Source organism: Cydia splendana, chromosome Z, assembly GCF_910591565.1.
Source record: "Cydia splendana chromosome Z, ilCydSple1.2, whole genome shotgun sequence".
Lineage (NCBI taxonomy): Eukaryota > Metazoa > Arthropoda > Insecta > Lepidoptera > Tortricidae > Cydia > Cydia splendana.
Window position 1 is genome coordinate 44,016,493 of NC_085987.1, and position 22,745 is coordinate 44,039,237.

General features: G+C 35.7%; 1 long non-coding RNA gene across 1 annotated transcript in view; it reads right to left on the reverse strand.

The window, feature by feature from the left end:
• The window catches only part of LOC134804157 (uncharacterized), a 460,972-nt gene that overhangs the window by 362,425 nt on the left and 75,802 nt on the right, over positions 1-22,745 (reverse strand). The window lies entirely within an intron of this gene.

Sequence of the window (22,745 nt, forward strand, 5' to 3'; positions counted from 1 at the left end):
CTTCGTAGCAGCAAGTAGCAGTGAAACAAGTTAGGTCTGGTATCACCGTAAAAAGGGGGCGAGGGGAGTAGGGCTGCATACGTAGCAAGCTTGTGACAAGCTATTTGACAAAGTAAATCTAGCCCGAAAGGTATTTTTCTCAAAAATGGACGGCAAAGTCGACTTTGCCGTCTAAAAAATAGGTCGCGAAGCGCTTAGTTTATGGTCAGTCAAAAATTAAAAAGTTAAAAACATTGCAGTCTCGATTTTGGGACTGCAATGTCGCATACAAATTCCATTATTTGTCGAGTTCCAAACTTTTTAAAAGTTGAAATGGCCATATCAATTGAAGGCACAGGCCCTTTGAACAGCCAAGCAGATGATTAGTGCCGCGACTATTTAGTTGTCTCAAATAGGTTGGCGTATTTTCGGCAGAAAAATACACTTCTATTTTTTTATTAAAAAAATAAAAAGGCGGCAAGGGCTTTCTTCTGTGAAAATATATACGTAACAACGTTGCTTTTGTAAAATATTTCTATGATATTTATATTTCTTCCACCATTTTTGAGAAAAGCACTATATATGACTCGGCTGGAAGGCTACTTGCTGGCTTCGGATTCAATTAAACGGACTCCCAAGGTCGTCCGTTTAAAACGAATCCTCAGCCTGCAAGTAGCTACTTCCGAGCCTCGACAATAATGTACTATTAAATGCCGATAATAGAGACTTGTTTCTAGTAATAATAATCGTAGCCACCTTTCTTCAGATTATTCACCAGCAACTTGCTCTTCTATACGGCCTTGTGAACCGCGAAGTGCCGTACTACAAGTACTTACCTACGCCAGTTCTCGAAAATGGTCGTGCCATGCTCTATTGGGATAGATCTATCATCACTGACAGGACTATTGTAGCCAATAAGCTTGACATTGTGATAATAGATCGATCGCGACGCCGGGCCGTGCTCGTTGACATCACCATCCCCCGTGATGTTCTCGTGACAACCGAGAAGGACAAGTCCAGTAATAAGTACCTAGACTTGGCTCACGAGATAACCACCACGTGGGAAGTTGATTCGACGATCATTGTCCCGATAGTCGTTTCAGTGAACGGTCTAAATAATAGCGAAGAGTCTCGACCAACATCTTGAAAGCCTCTCGCTAGGTGGTTGGATCAAGGATCAGATGCAGAAGGCGGTGATGGTCTTGGACACGGCGCGGATAGTCCGCGGGTCCTCTCTCTGCGACCCTGACCACCGGCAGCTTGGGCCAATTCCCCGCTGCTGGCGGCACCCTAGGTTAGGTTTTTTATAATATGTTTATATGTATTTTTTTATTGTTTTGTAAGTGTTTTTATATTTTACTTTTATATTCACATTATAACCTAACCTAATCCAAGATATTAAGACGAAACAGGAGCTGAGTTTTAAATATTTTAGGTAAATATACCCGTCTCGCTAACGGAAGCAGCACCTAAAAGTAGTGCGATAAGGACAAGGCGAAAAATCCTGCGTAAAAATCTCAAAAATCGAGGTTTCGTACTCCTCTGTTTCCTCCTCCAAAACATAACCAATCGTAACCAAATTTGGAAATCTAAATGATTATGAAATTATCTGTGTCGGACCGTTTTGCTTTTTTGGCTAATTGATATCAGTTTTGAATGCCACGCCTCTCATTGCGGCATAGTCAATTAGGCCATTTTGGCCATTTTTGAAGGGTTCTAGCGCCTTAAAAAACAAAAATATCAAAAAAAGCAAAACGGTCCGACACAGATATTGACAATATTAATCTGTGTTGAAAAAAACATTGCTCTAGCTTCAAAAACCACGGAGGAAAATGAGGAGTACGTTTGTATGGAGAAATGACCACTCCCGTTGGCTCTTAAATGAATAAAGGAGTTAATAGTAGTAATAATCTAATGATAGACTATAATGCCGGTGCCACACTAACGGGTAACGCCGTAGCGAAAATGGACGATTTTCATACGTCCACACTGTTTTCCGTTAGTGTGGCCCTGGCAGATAGGACAATGTTTTGTGAAGTTTGCATCATCAGAACACTCCTTCCATTTCATGAATACCTATTACCTAGTAAAGGTAAAGTTACAACAGTTCGTCGGCTGAATGAAGAAATAAATAAATCTTAATAGCTCTCACTTCACTTCATTCATTGAATTTATGAACTTCTAGTATTAAGTACTTGTTCCACCTGTATGATAGGTGGAACTAGTACTTAGTACTAGAATTTCATAAATTTTAGGAATAGGTCGTTCCTGCGGTTCCTGAGATATATGTATAATAACTATAGAAATCTAACTAGAGCTATCACTGGACTTCAAGGGCCGCATCGCAGGCATCGGACGCATCGCACGCAACGGAATTTTAGTTACGGCTCGATTCGGGAAATGAATTAGAAATTCACTAGATATGAAATAGTAAAGATATGTGACGTTCCACGGCAAAAGGTACCTTATGGCGGCTGGCGCCGCGATTCCGGAAATGAATTAGAGATTCACTAGATATGAAATAGTAAAGTTATGTGACATTCCACGGCAAAAGGTACCTTATGGCGGCTGGCGCTTACATCGCATAGCGCCGCAATAATATTGGAGCGGCCTTAATAATAGCGTTAGCGCCAACCGCCATTAGGTACCTTTACCCATGGGACGTCACATATCTTTACTATATTGTATCTAGTTAATCTCTAATTCATTTCCCGAATCGCGCCGTATGATTTTAGTATTCTTTGTAAGATATTATTCTCACACGCGTCTATTACGAGAGATACAAGCGCAAGTGCGAGCAGGCCCCTATTTCACAGGTGACAGGTCGACAAATGTGACAGTTGCTGTTCTTTCAGTAGGAGTAGCAGAGAAAGCGCTATTATTGTTTGTCCTTATCACAGTCTCACATATTTTTTGTTCCCCACCATTTTTAGTGTTCCGTACAAAACTTTGTTCACGGAACACTTATGGGATCACTTCGGTCTTGTTTTAGTATGGATAATGGTGGGCAACAAATAAATTCGACCAATCACAGTATCGCATTTGCGTATGTTTTGTCCCTCACGGAGGCACGCGTATACTTGTACCACTTCTATACGATCCTACCTTCTATGCTAGAAACCAAAATTAGTGTGGGCCGCATATACTTGTAGCAACGTGACTAAATCGCGGAGTGAGCCACGCCTGCTTGAGTCGACTGATTGCACTGGCAACCAGCGGGCGATGGGGTCGTCACATTTTATTATTTTATTACTGCTCCATTCGCAGCCGTCTATACCTTTATCCATTTATTCTACTGCGCATGTCAATAGTATCACGTGGAGTCCACGTGGATTTTACGTCGCAAACCAAGTCTGGATACCAGGATACCATAAATTATGACTGGAGCTTTGTTTACGTTCCCTAATACATAATTTCATTCTGGGAACAACCACGGAAGAAAGAATGAGCGCGCCGCGCTCTGACCCTGAAATCGCCAAACAAATTGGCTTTCCCTTAGAAATGGTCAACACCACCTCATCAATCAAAATGTATGAAACAGCCATTTATGGTGATTTATGAGTTAGTCAAATAGTAAAAAATATTGAATAGATATTATAGGTCATTCTATCACCTGGTAGAATATGAGTTAATAAAAACTTTTACAAAAAAAAAAGAAAACCGACTTCAAAAAGGATCAAATAAAATATTATCCGTTTTTAAGTATATGCGTTACAAACTGATATGTTTGAAGTCGGTGCCAAGTCAAATTTGAAGCATACCATGATTTTAGGGCGATTCGATAAGAATGCGGCTATATGTATGTACGTTGGATTGCCTTACACGACAGCAATGATCATACTTTCTGTAGATACCTAAGAACACACCGTCAATCCACCTTGGCGCAGTTCGTACCATGTTTGTCGGTACTAGTATAAAACCAATGCGATTGCCGACATGTTTTTTAAAGAGCAATTTTATGAATTGTCCATAGTACCCAGGTGTGGGATTGGGACTGAGTTATTTCCCGCCTCTTATCCAGAGAACTTGATTTCAAAATATAAAACAATTCATGGACCATCTACAGGGCTTTAACTTTTTACCTACAAATTTCACCAGTTTACATGGCAGTTGTTTAGCCGAAAAGGTGACAAAGAGGCAGACAGAACTACATTCACCATTATAATATTAGTACAGTTATACCTAATGTGATTTATAGACATAAAGCTGATTATTTTTGACCGGTATTGTTACTATTTGTCTTGGCACCGACTTCAAACATATCAGTTGGTAACGCATATACTTAAAAACGGATAATATTTTATTTTATCCTTTTTGAAGTCGGTTTTCTTTTTTTTTGTAAAAGTTTTTATTTTTCCATTTTTAGTTTTAAGGCATTGTTAAAAGCTTATGAGTGACGCATGACGCATGAATGAAAAGCATAATAATGCATATCACTAAATACGAAATCATTTTTGTCACTCCACAAACACAAAATCTATCCTCCGCCCCGCCACTGACCCAATCCCTCAACCCCCCGATCACTCAACCTCACAGCACATCAACCACTGATGACGGAACCCTTCGACCCTGAACCCTGAACCATCAACCCTTCAACTGCCATTTCCCGACTCCTCAATAGTACACTGACATATACGCTAGCGTGTGCGTAACTTACTTTCTATGCATCTCGCTCGTACTGTACTGGCATCCCATTAGTGCGAGCGAGATGTATAGAAATTAAGTTACGAAGACGTTAGCGAATATGTAGTATCAAACTCGTGGTAAGGCTACAGTTGTACTTCATCAAATTGGTGATTTTCGGGAGGAAATGCTTGAATACTATAGAAAACAACGATGTCGCCATACTCGTGCCTTTAAAAATTGAGGAGTTCCCTCATTTCCTTATGAATTCCGTCATCAGATTAGAACCAACAATATTATGGGAACACCTTGGAGGTAACTTCGTTCAAACAAAAAAAGAATTACTCAAATCGGACCACGGATTCCGGAGTAATCTACATTTATAAAATCATCATCATTATCATCAACAATCATCATCATCAGCTTCACTCCATCACATTAGTGGTTTTCAAGAGGAAATGCTTGATTTGCTTAAGAAAATACCCAAATCACCATACATGTGCCTTTAAAAATTGAGGAGTTCCCTCAATTCGTCATGGATCCCATCATCAGAACAGCACCAGATTAATGTGGGACGCCCTTGGAGGCAGATCCCTTCAAACAAAAAAAGAATTGCTCAAATTGGACCACGGGTCTCGGAGTAATCGCTGAACGTCCTACATTTTAAGAAATCGTCATGATTATCATCAAAACAATCATCATCATCAGGTCCACTTCATCAAATTGGTAGTTTTCGAGAGAAAATGCTCGAGTTGCTTAAGAAAACACCCAAATCACCATACATGTGCATTTAAAAATTGAGGAGTTCCCTCAATCCCTCATGGATGCCATCGTCAGAACTGCGCCAGATTAATGCGGGACCACCTTGGAAGTACCTTCATTCGAACAAAAAAAGAATAAGTCAAATCGGCCCACGGGTCTCGGAGTTGAACATACATAAAAAAAAACATAGCCACAACCGAATACAGAACCTCCTCCTTCTATGAAATTGAAGTCGGTTAAAAACGATCTGAACAAGAGACTTATTACGAAAGTGATGCAAAGTAATCAAATGCAAATTTTGAGTTGTTGTCTGTATGTTTGCTGGTAGAATTGACTTTTAAATGATGATTTTGGATGATAAATACTTAATAACATTCATTTGAATTTGATTTGGTTTGATTTTGTTTGATATTTTACATTTAATATTTGCTTCGGGTTGGTGTGGTGAAAATTTATGTGTTTCACTCGGGGGCAATTTTGTTTAACCCTCGTGCTTTGAAACCATCGCAATGCTCAAGATTCCATTTTTCGAACCACTCGCTACGCTCGTGGTTCAATTTTGGAATCTTTCGCCTTCTCGGGTATCAATATTAGCACGAGCGGTTAAACAACAACTTTGCCCCCTTGTAACCCAAAATAAATTTATTAAAAAAAAAAGGCAGGTACCTAACCTCTTTTTTGTTTTCGACATTAATTCATTATGATTTTGATTGTCTTCCCCGACTTCCGGTGCGAATATTATAAAATCACAGTCAAAGGTCATTTTTAATGAGTTTTGTTAATCTGTACACACAACTATAAAGCAAGAGAGGCTTTAGACAAGTTTTTTTTAGTTTTCGCTTGGGGCCTAACTTGAGGCCCTACCTCGAGAAAAGAAAATCGACATTTCGTTATCTGCCTCTTTATCGTTCTTCCATATTCGTGCGACAGAGAGGCAGATAAAGATTATTATTTCGATTTAAGTTTTTCGCTTAAATTTTGCTAGAAACTAACCTAGGCTAAGAACGTTGCAGTACATACCAGGCTAGCAGATGTTAGAACATGTATGTAAAACAACTTTCAGCCTTGACTGATGCTGAACAGACTAGTGCATAATATAATGTCCAAGGAGCTGAGTCACGCCTACTTGAGCATGTCTAAAAACCGGACAAATGCGAGTCGGACTCGCCCACCAAGGGTTCTGTACTTTTTAGTATTTGTTGTTATAGCGGCAACAGAAATACATCATCTGTGAAAATTTCAACTATCACGGTTTATGAGATACAGCCTGGTGACAGACAGACGGACGGACAGTGGAGTCTTAGTAATAGGGTCCCGTTTTTACCATTTGGGTACGGAATCCTAAAAAGTATCACGTGGAGTCCACGTGAATTTTACGTCGCAAACCAAGTCTGGATACCAGGATACCATGAAATATGACTGGTAGTTTGTTTACGTTCCCTATCAACACATATTTTGTTTTCATACTGAACAAATTTCATTATGGGACCAACCCTGAAATCGCCAAACATATGGCTTAGAAATGGTCAAAATGTATGAAAAAGCCATATTTTGTCTGTCAGTCTGTCTGTTGTATAATAATAATGTAAATTACGCATCTGTGACAATGTATGATCAATACAAATAAAGAATATGAATATGAATATGAATATCACCAGGCTGTATCTCATGAACCGTGATAGCTACACAGTTGAAAATTTCACAGGTAATGTATTTCTATTACCGCTTTAACAACCAATACTCTTCTTCCTCGCGTTATCCCGGCATTTTGCCACGGCTCATGGGAGCCTGGGGTCCGCTTGACAACTAATCCCATGATTTGACGTAGGCACTAGTTTTTACGAAAGCGACTGCCATCTGACCTTCCAACCCAGAGGGGAAACTAGGCCTTATTGGGAATTAGTCCGGTTTCCTCACGATGTTTTCCTTCACCGAAAAGCGACTGGCAAATATCAAATGATATTTCGTACATAAGTTCCGAAAAACTCATTGGTACGAGCCGGGGTTTGAACCCGCGACCTCCGGATTGAAAGTCGCACGCTCTTACCGCTAGGCCACCAGCGCTTCACAACCAATACTAAAAACAGAATATAACAAATATTTAAGTGGGGCTCCCATACAACAAACGTGATTAATTTGCGGGTTTTTTGCGTAATTGTACGGAACCCTTTGCGCGCGAGTCCGTCTCGCGGCCTGTTGTTATTTGTGATTTATGAGTAAAAAACAAATATAATATAAACTTATATAAAATAAGTAGTGAAAGTTAACTGATCACCACATATTATAGGCAGTCAAATTTTACATCTAAAAAATCATTTTTATTTACACACATATCATAAACCCTATCTTCAAAATCCGTAAATAATGGCCCACATTACGATAAACTATTTTGTTACAGCAAATTTCTTATCTGTAAAAGTGTTGTAAGTAATAGCTTCATTATTAATATAGATGGTCAAGCAAATCTTGTCAGTAGAAAAAGGGGCGAACTTCAAATTTTCTATGAGACCATGGTCTAATAAAACATGGTCTTCTATTCCCAGAGTGACACGGGGGTACGTCACAATAACATTGCCACTTTATTTCAACATAACATGTTACATGGGTACATTATACCTATGGTTAATAAGTTAAAAAATTTCTTTATAATTTTCATTTATATGTATTTTATCTTAAATTTTACAATAACACGTCATTTTTATTAATTATTCGTTAGCAATATCTTCCGATTCACGAAAGAAATTTCAGACGTTCGGGTAATTCTGTTTACATTACTGGCAACACAGGATAGCGCTGTCATATTTGACAATTCGGATAGTGATTATATTCTCTTTGATTCGGATCTAGATAACTTCATGCCCTGACCGTCATCCTTGTCGAACGCGTGTTAATTGTTATTTCCTTCTCGCTCAGTGTCAGCAGTCGCAGTGTTTTCCAAACTTTTCACGTCGTAAGCTTGGTAATTAATGTGTAACTGTGAATTAGTTTTTCAAACGTTTGTCTTGTATAGATAAATAAAGTTTAATTTAATACATTACATTTGTTTTATTTTACTATGTTTCTACATGAAGAAATTAAAATTAATGCCGTTAAAATAATTTTCAACGTTGGTTAAAATTCTCCCATATTTTAAAGTTTGAGAACCTGTAAACAGCATGATGACGTAGGCCCGTGTCAGTTAGGTCATACGCGAATCTCGGAATAGAGTACCAGGCGGAGTATATTATTATACCATGTATGAGACGATATACCTTCGCGCCTACATTTTTCGAATTTGCCGCCTTTTTCTACTGACAAGATCTGCTTGACCAACTTTATATCAAAATCGATTTGGTATTGCATTCAAATTTCGAACATCTCTGAAAATAAAAGCAATTTGATTTGACCCCTATTCTAATATCAGTCGAGATGACGTTTTAATCGAAATCAAATGACAATTGCATACAATATTGACAAATCTCGCATGTTAGTTGGTATCGAGCGATATAGCAATCGACTCCGACTCTAGTTGGTCTCTGAATTAAAAAAAAAACTACGGACGCGTGACGTGCATGAATATGTTATCATTTGCCGCCATTTGACGTACAGTTTATCTTTTAATTAGTTTGTAAGTATTGTTTTATTGTTTTTAAAGTAACTATAACAAAAGTTTCGTGTAAAATGTGCGATAAAGATATTTCGGAGACGCCCCATGCACCTCATATTCGCGAGTACCGCCAGAGAGCAAAGTTACCCAATGTCGGCTGTAATATGAAGTTAGTGAATATATCATAGAAAGTTTATAATATGTGTGTAGATAAAGCAGTGTATGTAACTGTACATAATTAGGCATTATGTAGCACTAGCAGTCACATAAACTACTATTACCACCAAAAATAATAAATGATCCCCAAAATTAGAACTCCATTTTAATGTGAAATGATTATCAATTTTTTTACATTTTACTATCCTTTTAAAGCAAATGACAGCAAACGAATCATTCTTAACCTTAGAGCATTTAATAACTCGAGTCGTCTTTAAGAGCTTGTGCTTGAATAGGCCTGATGACAAATTTTGAAATCCCTTTTATTATTGTCGGTACACTTGTATTGGTTCCGAAAAACACAATATTTCAGCTATACTCATAAGATTTAACATAAATAATTGCATTTTAATATAGCTAGTTTAAAACTCGCGCGAAAACGCCTCGCACGACATTTGTGACGTCACCATTTTGTTGGTGGTATGGTGGTAGTCATTGTTTACATACTTACAGTTACGAATTTCCCTTGAATCCGAATGATATTGTTAATTCAGCACCATATATTACGATTAGGGATGATAAATACATTACAAAAATGTATCACAATAACTCATTTTCACAAAAACTCTCACACGGTTGCAACTTAAGATGAATTATTTAGATAGGTACATGTAAATTTTGAGTGAAAAGGTTTTACTTTTTAATTTTTCATTTTTTCTAGTTACGACAGCCAACATGGCAATGATAGTTCCATTCAGCCAAATAATTAAAAAAGTTTGTTGGTGAAATATCGTATTATTTAGCATTTTATTTAGATAATAACAAATAGATATCTCCTTTATATCGTGTAATAATATTTTTTGGACGTAATAAATGTTTAGTGGCGAAATTACATTTTTTTTGCACCTTCGAACTCTTTGGTGAGAACGTATGGATTTCGGTCAATGAGGTTGTCTATGTTGCTCTAAGAAATATGTTATGGATTGATGACGTCACTGTTTGGAACGCTTCTGATTGGCGTTTCAATAATAATGGCCGATTGGAGAATTTTGCAGTTTTATTTTATTGAATATATTAATAATCCTTCAGTTTATACTGAGATTGGGCCATTTTTTAGAATCATATTAACATATATGTTTCTTTTAAACCATTATTTCCGTAATTCTTTGTTACTTGCAACAGGCCTATTGTGCAAACTTTTGTATTGACTGACATGGCTATTTCTGCGTTACGTACAAATCATGTAGAAATAGCAATACATTTGACGTCCCCTCCCCCGCAAAAATCGGCAGACTGTTTCGTAAAGAAAATGACAGCGATGACATCTCCAGTTACTAAATGGGTAATTCTTATTCTTATGCATTTTTTGTGTAACACGTAAGAATAGCATGTATTTTTGTCAAAATAAGTAAACTCTATATCAATATACTTAGCAATTTACCTCTAGTTTTAGGTCAACCTAAATGTATTGTCCTAAGAGTATTAGAAAACATATTAAAAAAAAATTACAAGTGCGAAATGTCACGGACCGTGTAGTGTGACTTCCCCAGATTGTGTGATATATGATTTTTTTTTGAGTGATTTTGCAATAATTTATATCAAATATAAAACACTAATCCTTGTTCTACAACACTGTTTAAAAATTGTATGGATTTATAACGATTTTATATAATTTTAAACAACATATATTTTGTGATTAGTTTTCGCGTCACCACCGCGCGTGGTAATATAAATATGCGGTACTCGGTAGAAAATTATCTTTACTACTGGCAGCCTTATTAAAGTTTTTTTTAGAACAGCAACACTGTGTTGTTGTCAGGTTTACAAATGGCTGAAGGGAGAAGTTTTATCGAAAATTATTTATTTGTGTTCATTTGAAAAAACGGTCAACCTTAACGCGTCACCGCCGTGTTAGAGTTTTAAAAGTAAGTTGCAGTTTCACGTTATTGTTTGTAACATAAGATATACCTCATACATTGCAGATTAAGCTAATTATTTAACATTTGCAAAATCAAAGGAAATGTTTATGTAATATCGAACATGTTCCAAATTATCACGGCCGTGGCCTCAAAAATCAGTCACCGCCATGGACTTTTGAGTCCACGTTCGTGACATATAGACACGTGGTCGTGTCATTCTTAATTCGTTTGATTAATTTAGAGGCACATGCACTTTTCAGAAATGCATTTTTATTAGCTACAGATCGTTTGCTATTATTGCCAGACTGCCAAATCAAAAAAAGTGTTTTTCGCTTGTATGTATGTCTGATGTGTACAGAATTCGATTGTCACGCTCTAAAGCCTTTATAGTTTGACGGATTTCAATGTCTGAGCTGTCATTAGGTTTGTCGTAGTCATAGGATTGACTCGGGCTATGTTAAAATAACTACATAAATCAAAATAGCCGAGTTGGCCACTAAAATGCCGAAATGTCACGACTGAGGGACTCTTTGTCACAACCGTTTTTATGTACTCATTTTATTTACCTTTCCTGAGGGTATTAAGCTTGACCATATGAATCAAATAATTGCTTTTTGTATGTACTTTTGATATATGTAATAATATGTGAAAAAAAACCTTTATGAAAAAAAAAATTTTTTTGGACACAATTTAAGAATCACCCAAATGCTCTAAGTTGTTAACACACAGACATAGATGTTTTTGACGCATAAACGAGTGTTTGAGAAAATGAAACATCGATAAATCTGTGATCGATAACTTCGATAAGTCATATATTAATATTGAAAATATTATGTAACTTCTACTTGCTGTAGGTAAGTTACCGAAAAATTTCAATAATGCAAAATTACAAAGCGCTACATACTTAATTTATTTCTTAGTACTTAAAAAGTAAACTGAGACAAAAGAGAAGAAGGCGAACGTATTGTGTATTTCGCGGTAGCTATCTTCTTAATAAATGTAATACATTTCTAAGTACATAACGTTAATGTAACATCGATAACAGAAATGACGATATTTCATTTGGTCAATCACTTTATTTTGCCACAAAAACTTCTGTCTGATGAACACCAATATTAAAACTCCATTTTAATGTAAAATTATAACCAAAATTATTGCATATTGCTATCCTAATATCCTATTAAAGCAAATAACTCCAAACTAATCATTGTTAACCCAAAAATATTAAAAGTGTCATGCTAACATTTAACTTCTCGTTATCCTATTAAATTAATTAATCCACTTCATCACCTTTTTCTAGTAGCATTTAGTGTCTGTAAGGGTCGTAGTTCTAACCTAACCTAACCCATTTTTCTAGTAAAATTTCTTTTCTGCAAGGGTCGCACTTCTAACCTTTTTTTTGACGGAGTGGGGAATGCTTTTACGCATCCCTCCCCGGCCGTGGGGAAGGCCAAAATGGGAAGGGTATGTGGGACTCCCTCTTTCGGCTCCCTCTCCTAGCGAGGCAATTCATTTTTAGTATAAGGTAGCCAGTTATCAAACAGTGGCCAGTATTGACGATCAACTTACCCTATTATATAATATTTAAATTACCCTATTATGACGCGGGATTTGTTTCGTGAAAAACCGTAGTATAGTAAAGTGTTTCTTGTTAAAGTTGGTATTGGTAAGGCGTTGCTACGAGCAGCGTTAGGTAAACATAATATACCACCATGTTATTCTTGTGGCCCTGGTACGGCGGCGGGCACAACATCTGAATGTCACGTGTCTTACACGTGCCTTTCAAGGTCTAGACTCTAGACCACCTAGGCACACTTTGGAGCAGGGATGAAATGTAGGGGGCAGCACAGGAGCCCCCTATTTAGTGGCGCGAGCAATAATGGCATGTTAATAGTTATTTGTTTTACAGGGGGGCAAAGTTGTTGTTTAACCGCTCGTGCTAATTAATATTCATACCCGAGCAAGCGAAAGATTGGAACCTTGAGCGTTGCGAGGGTTTCAAAGCACGAGAGTTAAAATAAATTGCCCTCGAGTGAAACCCAAAATTTTTCACCACACCAACCCGAAGAAAGTATTAAAAAATATCAAACAAAAACAAACCAAATCAAATCCAAATGAATGTCATTAAATATTTAGCATTCAAAATCATCATTTAAAAGTCAATTCAACCAGCAAACATAAGAAAACAACTCAAAATTTGCATTTGATTACTTTGCCTCACATGTGAATAAAATGCAACTTTGCTATCAGTTTTTGAAGCGCAAAGTAAGCCTTTCCGACCTGGTGTGGTGAAAAGTTATTTACTAGTGCGGAAAGTAGCAACGAATGGCGATAAACTAAAATACGACCTACATATTTTAGAAAATTAGAATCCCTCGCTACGCTCAGGATTCAATTATAGAATTATTCGCTTCGTTCAGGATCCAATGTACGCAGTAACAAGAGTTCACTTTTGTTTATCTTTGCAACACAAAAAGAAGTTACGAGCTTGTTCCAATGGATATAAAGTTCATTTTTATTTGTGGATGCTGAGATATTTGTTTACAACGAGCTCTTTATCGATTCTGTGGCCTTGGTACTAAAGCGACTGCTAGCCCCTTTTAGGATTGCGGAAAACGGAAGCAAACTTTGTAAATTCTAAAAATAAATTGCGTCTGAAATCTTAAATAAAACAAAGGGATCAAAATGATATATTTCCGTCAAGGGCGTTACATTGAATCCTGAATGAAGCGCTGGATTCTACAATAAATACACTAAAGTAGAATCCTGAGCTTAATGAGGGATTCAAGTGTTGACGCCTAAGACGAAATAATTTTGATACCGTGTGACACATACTGCTTTTCACATCAACTACAGTGAAACCTGGTTAAGTGGGACCTGGATAAGTGAGAAACCTCTATAGCTGGGACTCATGGTGTGGTCCCGACACTTTAGCACTGAATTACCTCTGTTAGTGAGATAAAACGAACCTCTATAACTGGGATTAATTGTTGTGCTTTTATAGTCACATTTACCTCTATAATTGAGACAGAGAGTGTATTTTACCTCTTTTACTGAGACTATATTTATAAGATTACATTTTCCTAATTGTTTTTTTAGAATTTTATACGAATTACCTCTGTATCTGAGATAACGTCAATCTATGACCTCTCTAACTTGGACTTTATTGATCTATTTCCGTATTCTTACTAACTCTTATTCTATCCACAAATTCCGCATTTGCTTAATTGTGTCTAAACGACTTCAAGTTACTGTATGTAGTTAAAACTATCGAAACGAAAGCTGAAATCTTGATCTTGAAGTAACAAGAATAAACAAATTTTCATTTAATTAATTTCTAAGACGCAATGAAGTCCGTATCAAATTTAATTGTAAAAATCTATCCTTTGGAAAATCATTCAAAATAAATTCAAAGAAATATATAAACAGACTAAAAAAATATTTAGGGACAAGGGTTATTTTACCTAAACATTTAAAGATAATTACAAAATACCTTATTAACCACCTCTATAACTGAGATATATCCTCTATTCTCACCTCTATTAATGGGACCCTCTGTTAATGAGACAGTAATTTATTTGTGCCTGGCTAACTGAGAGCCTGGGTAAGTGGAATACCTCTTTAAGTGAGACAAATCTGCTCGTCCCTTGAAGTCTCACTTATCCAGGTTTCACTGTATGAGGAAAATAAAAAAATAAATAAATGAGGAAATTATCATGTATCAAAACTCTATTTAAGCTAAAAAAATTGTATGTAAAAATGTAAAAAAAATGTGTCCGAGAACAGAAAAGTACAACTTTGATCCCTCCTAGCAGGGAAGAAAAGTGCCACTTTGATCCCTCCTAGCGGGGAAGAAAAAGCCCTTTTTCGAATAGGTGATGTGAAAAAAGTTTTGTTTACACGTGTATACAAACTTGAAACCAAGGAACCAGGAACAAGGAACCAGGTTCAAACTTGAAACCAAGTTGTTAGAAATCCCAACATTTTTCGTAGCCTACATAATTTTCTCTTTTTAGGGTTTTTTAGTCAGTCACCTAGAAACCCTTATAGATTCGCCATGTCTGTCTGTCTGTCCGTGATCGTTAGTGCTAGAAAGCTGCAATTTGACATGGATTTTACGACAGAACGGTAAAATAAAAACTATAAAAAGTTTTTTTGGTGCGGCCCATACAAAAATATAGTATTTGATTTTTTTTTTGCTTTGGCCCAATAGTGTGGGGTATCGTTGGATAGGTCTTTCAAAACGAATAAGGGTCTCCAAAAACCATTTTTTAATATAGTAATGTTTTCGGAAATAATCGCACCGAACGAAAAAAAATATGTGGCCTCTAACTTTTGACCCATGGGTCCAAAAATATGAAAAAAATCGAGAAACAAAAGCTTTTTAATAAATACTTTCAGCGTTTATAGCGAACACGATCGGTCCAGTAGTTTTTGAGTTATTGCAAAAAAACTTCTTTTCTTAGTAAAAAGACGTAGTACAAAGCGCTGCAAAGGTACTTTAAATATAATGCTTGTAATGTACATGATATTGATAAATGCCCCAGTTTGGCCTATTTTGACAGAATAGTAACTAAGAAACCATACACTATTGATATTGATCACAACTTTAATTGGAAAACACACATCAACGCGGTTTGTTCGAAACTACGCTCAGTAATGAGCAAACTGTGTACTACTTACATAAATTAATTAGCAAAAAAACTATGCTTGTAGTGTATTATGCTATGCATTAGCGGACTCAGTGATAGGTTATGGACTTTATGTATATGGCAGAACCTTCCAAACGTATATTGCTGAAATAAAAAAGCTACAGATTAGGTCACTGAAATACTTATTGGACAGCAAAACTAAAAACAAGCTGAAAGGCGGCTACGAAAAACTTTATAAAATGTATAAAATATTACCTGTGACTCAAAGAGTGCAATATTTGATAGCTGTAGATAATTACTATTATAATAGATTTAAAGTCTATAAACAAAGCAGAACTAAGAATATTAGAATAAGGAAATATGTAAGTACAACATTTTGTCAAAAACTATTATGGTAGAATAACTGATAAAAATTTTGTCCTTAAAATATATAATGAAATAGAATGGTTAAGAGAAGAAATATAGTTAGTATAATGGAAGTAAAGAACAAATAAAATAAAAAAACACTTTTAGATAACTTACCTTGACTCCATCAGCCACCGTGTATTATTATTAAAATTAGATTTGTTGTTTTGCACAGTATATCTTTTTCTAAAATTATGTTTTTTAAAAGGAAAGTTTACTATTTGTTATTTACGTTTATATCTATTTAGTTTCTGAGAATAACTTTAATCTTAAATTTAGGGTAAGCATAGAATGATAGCAACTTAAGTAGGTGCATAAAATTGTAAAAAATGAGCGTTGCCTCGCCAACAAACTGCATTTGAAGTTGATTATATGTATATGTGCCTTTGAAAAATTAATAAAAAAAAACTAAGCATGGCCCGACATGCTCTTGGACGATTATTAGCAAGTCGGTTGAAGCCTTAAGTCATTTGGGCCATAATAAGTAATTGACCGAAGCGAAGCGAAGGTCTACGTTTTGACTCGGGCATTTTGCTTTTGTATGTCCGGATGTTCTCCTCTACAGGTCGCAATTCTTCACCGATTCTCGTGAAATTTTGTAACCGAATTCTATGATTCGATAAAAAAAATTTGTCGAGCCGGTTTTTGAAAATTTTTCAAAATGGAAAATTGTGATAGCTCGCTCTTAAACAAATAGTCGTACCGGTATCATAAGAGTGTATTCTTTTTGAAACATGTTTACAGATTAAATGACCAAAAATGCAGAAAATTTATTTCGCTGGTTTTGGAGGTATTAAGATATTTAGTTTGTATGTCCGGATGTTCTCCTCTACAGGTCGCAATTCTTAACTAATTCTCGTGAAATTTTGTAACAAAATTCTATGATTCGATAAATTTTTTTGTCGAGCCGGTTTTTGGAAATTTTTCAAAATGGAAGAGTTGTGATAGCTCGCGCTTAAACAAATAGTCGTATCGGTATCATAAGAGAGTATTCTTTTTGAGACATGTTTGCAGATTAAATGGCCAAAAATTCAAGAATTTTATTTTGCTGGTTTTGGAGGTATTAAGTTATTTAGTTTTTACTTGAGAATGAGTAGCTAAATTTCGTCCCCTTAAGTAAGAACCATCGTGGCGTATTTGGCAAACGTTCAATTTTTTGTTTGCACAGAAGGTCTGGGTTCGATCCCCAGTAATTATATGTTGGGATATAACTTTTTACACTTAAATTTCGTATTGTTTTTTTTTTAATTTTCTATATTTATCGAACGAGCGAGCGAAGCGAAGTTCTTACATTCGACTTTGAACACGCGACTGGCTAGCGGCACGTCCCGGCACTTCAATGTTTTTAAGCTAAACTGTCAGAAGATAGTTTGATACTCAAGAACTTAAGTAAATTTGTTCTAATTTACATGAAGTTGGGTAAACGTGTAGTCGAGGGCATTATATTTTAGTCATTAAATTATGAGCAGGCCCGATCAAGGGGTTATTGAGCTAGAAGAGCTTAGAAGGCCAAAAAGCTGTTTGTGAGAGGTCTTGCTATTCTGGTAATTTTTTTGCAAGAAACATGGTCGAGTTTAATATCAAATGAAAGTGCTCGACTTACACTTTTATAATATCGTTTTTAAATTTATCATTTTGAAATAATTAGCAAGATAAAAATAAAATAGAATAAACATAATATATGTATTTGACATTTGACAGGAAATATTTCGGCTTAGCACAGATACAGTTTATTTTAATCTCTATGGTGGTGACTTAAATCCAGGGGAGGGACAGCCATATACGAAGCCCTTTATTCGAAAAAATAGCGCCATCTATATTACTTAACGCTAAACTTGTAGATGGCGCTTCAAAATTGATGCAAAAAAGCAAATCTTGTCAGTAGAAAAAGGCGCGAGACTCAAATTTTCTATGAGACCATATCCCTTCGCGCCTACATTTTTTCTACTGACAAGATCTGCTTGGCCAACTATATTATACATACTACTCTTTGCTTAAATCTATCAGTTAAGGGCTCCACAGACCTTGCAATAAATCCACGCGATCTTTGATCCATTGCCGCGACATAAAATAGTAGAAATTAAATAAAATGGTACTCAAAAATGTCCATACTAAATTGTTGCCATGTGTAAGCATTTTACGTCAAAAATGTGACAGTTACGTAGAAAGTGGCACCCTCATTCATTTTCTATTATTTTATGTCGCACTATACGAGTACCTAAGTAGGTGCAACAAAGTCAATCGCTATATAATTTTTGGTTAACCGCGAGTTCTCAGTTCGGGGCGAACTACTAGTTTAATTCGTTTTACAAGCTTCTTTGTAACTATCCCTAAAAAAATGAGTTTTTTTGTCATTTTAAATTTCTAATTATTCTAAACGGCCGACTCATACATTTAGGTGTACTGCCATCTCGCCAAAATATTTTTCGCCTAATGTCACTTCCCAACCAACTTACTGAAGTACTTTTAGTTGGCAAACCAATGCTTAGCATATTATTATTTAGCGTAATTTTTATTTCTTCACAATTTTATTTAGCAGATGTTCATTTTACCGATTTATTTAGAAAAATAGTCACTTAGCAAATGTTTTATCATATCTAACTATTTATGGTTTTATAAATAACGTTTGCCCAAATTGTAACTTCGCATACTTTTTATTTGATCACAATTATATTTAGCAATTTTTTTATGACCCGTAAAACGAAACTGCTCCCAGAGATAGGTAGGTTATGGTTATTTTTTGAAACTGCTCCCAGAGATAGGTAGGTTAAGGTTATTTTTTTATGACCCGTAAAACGAAACTGCTCCCAGAGATAGGTAGGTTAGGGTTGTTTTATTTATGACCCTTAAAACGAAACTACTCCCAGAGATAGGTAGGTTATGGTTATTTTTTTTATGACCCTAAAAACGAAACTGTATGGTTACCATCAGTTTGTCACTGACGTAAACGCCGTCGAGAACGTAATTTACTTTCTATACATCTCGCTCGCACTCGCATATTAGTGCAAACGGGATGTATAGAAAGTAAATTACGTTCTCGACGGCGTTTATGTCAGTGAGAAACTGATGGTAACCGTCCTGCTCCCAGAGATGGGTAGGTTATGGTTTTTGTTTTAATTTCGGTGAAAAATGAAATTATTACGATTTACTCGTTATGATAAAATACGGTCCTATAGGTAGTTGCAACCGCTGTGTGGCGCTGTCATCGTGCCCAATAAGATATACTCGCGAGGTCTACAGCTCACAGAGCCACTAGTAATAATAGTAATAACTATATAATTATAGCAAGTAGCGTCCCTGTTGCCTTCAAATAGAGTTCACTTTAATTCGCGGATGTGGATACGTTTGTTTACAACGAGCTCCTTGTCGGTTCTGTCACAAAATAAGTAATGTTCTGTGGCCCTGGTATAAAGCGACTGCTTTTGCCTTTTGGAATCGTGGAAAATGGAAAACACAGCAAACGTAGGAAAAATGCATGGAAATTTCCAAAATGTGGGATAACATTGATTGCAATTTCTAATAATTGCTATTAGAATTTCTTATTAAGATCAGAAATTATGGCCTGCTTAAATTTTACGTCTGCGGAAATGTACATGATACATTTTACATACGTATATTTAGGTATTTATTTTACAAACGTGTTTACAATAAAAAGTTACAAAATTGCAGTTAAATTATTGTATTGATTTTATGAAAATAACACATGAATTTTAATTGGCTGCTATTTAACTGATCACCAGATTTAGTAAAATTTAATACCAAAAAAATCTATTTTACCACCCTAAAATCATGAATGATCACCAAAATTATAACACCATTTTAATGTGAAATGATTACCAATTTTATTACATTTTACTATCCTTTTAAAGGAAATGACACCAAACTAATCATTATTAACCCAAAAACAGTCAATGATTACCAAATTTCAAACCCCATTTTAATGTGAAATGATAACCAAATTTTTACATCTTGCTATCCTATTAAAGAAAATGACACCAAAATAATCATTGTAAACCCAAAAATAGTAAATGACCCCCAAAATTAGAACTCCATTTTAATGTAAAATGATAACCAAATTTTTAAATCTTGCTATCCTATTAAAGCAAATGGCTCCAAAATAATCATTGTAAACGCAAAAATAGTAAATGATCACAAAAATTGTAACCACATTTTAATTAAAAATGTAAAAACATTTAATATATCGTTATCCTATTAAATTAATTAATCCACTTCGTCACCTTTTTCTAATAGCATTTTATTTCTGTAACAGTCGCAGTTCTAACTTAACCTAACCCACTTTTCTAGTAGCATTTTTTTTCTGTAAGGGTCGCAGTTCAAACCTAACCTAACCCACTTTTCTAGTAGCATTTCTTTTCTGCAAGGGTCGCAGTTCAAACCTAACCTAACCCACTTTTCTAGTAGCATTTCGTTTCTGTATGGGTCGCAGTTCAAACCTAACCTAACCCACTTTTCTAATAGCATTTCTTTTCTGTAAGGGTCGCAGTTCAAACCTAACCTAACCCACTTTTCTAGTAGCGTTTCGTATCTGTATGGGTAGCAGTTGAAACTTAACCTAACCAACTTTTCTAGTACCATTTCGTTTCTGTAAGGGTCGCAGTGCTAACCTAACCTAACCCACTTAACTGACAGCAGTTTAACTTACTTTTCTAGTAGCATAACGAAATGCTACTAGAAAAGTAGATTAGGTTAGGTAGGTATGCGGTGCGGGCTACGGGGGGTTGAGCGGGAGGGGCTAGTAATTTTGGCATCAGTTTACTTTATTTGGTAATATGTATAAATTTTTTGGTAATCATGGTGGTTTATTTAGGTGAAAATATCGCATTAATTTGGTCTTCAAGATTTGGTGATCATTAATGATTTTTGGTGATCATTCAATATATTTGGTATTTGAATACAATTTGAAGTGCAGTCGTCATTAAAGTGGTGGTACTTTTGTATTTTTAGGCCTTATTTATTTGGTGTTCAGTAATTTTTTTTGGTAAGCATGATTTTTTTATTTAGGGTACCAAAGTATTTTTTGGTGGTCATTATATTTGTAGCCATTTTAATTTTCAAAATTCAGACGTACGTACCCTTCACCTAGGTCAAGTTCAAGTCTTCGTCATCTAGGTCATGACTAGATACCTACGTAAATCCACCTAGGACCCAGTTCGCGAAACCCCTTATAAGTTATGTTAGCCTGGTAACGAAGCGAACCCACCCGCTACGTCGGGGCTTGCCGTTCCTTCGTCGCTCCCGGATAGCTGGCAACGTCGTATATTATACCTATAATATAACCCTATCTTTGTATTCCTCGTATTTGGTTAATAAGAAAACATTGCTAGTAATTTTGCCATGTATGAACGAAACGCACTTGTATATTTCTCCTTCTTCAATGTAATATAACGATTTTGATATACAATATTAATGAAAATGGGTCATATTATATCGAAAATATCTGGGAGACCGAGCTCTGCTCGGAAAACATGTAAAAACTCAAAAATGCGCGTTTTCCCAGAGATAAGACCTAGCTAGATCGATTTTTCGCCCCCATATAGCAAATTTCATCGAAATCGTTAGAGCCGTTTCAGAGATCCCCGAAATATACATATAAATAAATAAATATACAAGAATTGCTCGTTTAAAGGTATTAGATATGAAATGAAAAAAATAGAGGGGGAGGTTCGTTTTGTTTCTTACTATAGCAATATGGGTACCAAATGAAAGCTAGTAAAAAGACAACAACAAAAATATATGTCAACAGTCGGGTTTTTTTGTATGTTTTAATAATAATTGTAGTTTAATGTAACAGAAAATTATACTTTTTTCAATTTGATGTACTTTTCTTTTTGTTGATATATATGGTTAATTATTTTTTAACATTATATAGAGGATATTCACAGTCATTTGGTATGTATTTTGGACTAATATATTCAGCCATTTTCAATTTAGAGCAGTTTGAAGTCAACTGTGGATTGTGAAATTTTTGAACGTTTTCTAACGTGTGTGTTTTTAGTTAGACCAAGTATTGAAAATGGTACAGTATGTTATATATTTGTGATTTACTCACAAAGCCCTTTCATTTAGTACCCCACATGGTATTTTTAAAAGAAAATAAAAATTAAGTTTGTACTGCCGACTTTATTACGTCACAGCAACTACCCCCACCACTTTCGCGCTTGTCATCTCATATATTTGTGTTCAGGGTATTACGCTGAATGCATCAATACCATATTCACCCATATCCGAGACGACATGAACCAGAACTAACCTAAAGCCTGTGTATGCGCTCTACTATATACAAAGAAATCATTTGTGTTTGTTATCATTGCTCTAACTACACGGAATTTTGGTAGGTTCCAAAAGTGCCCTCTAACAGCGAGCAATTGACATTTTTAAGCACAATGATAGTCAACGAACAATGTTCTACATATATTATGTATGTATGTCAATTAAAAATTTTGAGCGATATCTCTATTCGACAGAAATTAAGTCAGTAATCCGTTCAACCCTTTAAATAAATTAGAATAAAATAAAACCCTTTAAAACGGAATAATTGACAAGTAAAGCTACTTAGTGAGTTCAAACCTGCTTGGCGTTAAATAAGGTGAGTAGCGCGCGTGCGTAGACAAATTATGGCTCCTCTACACGATGGGCGAGCGC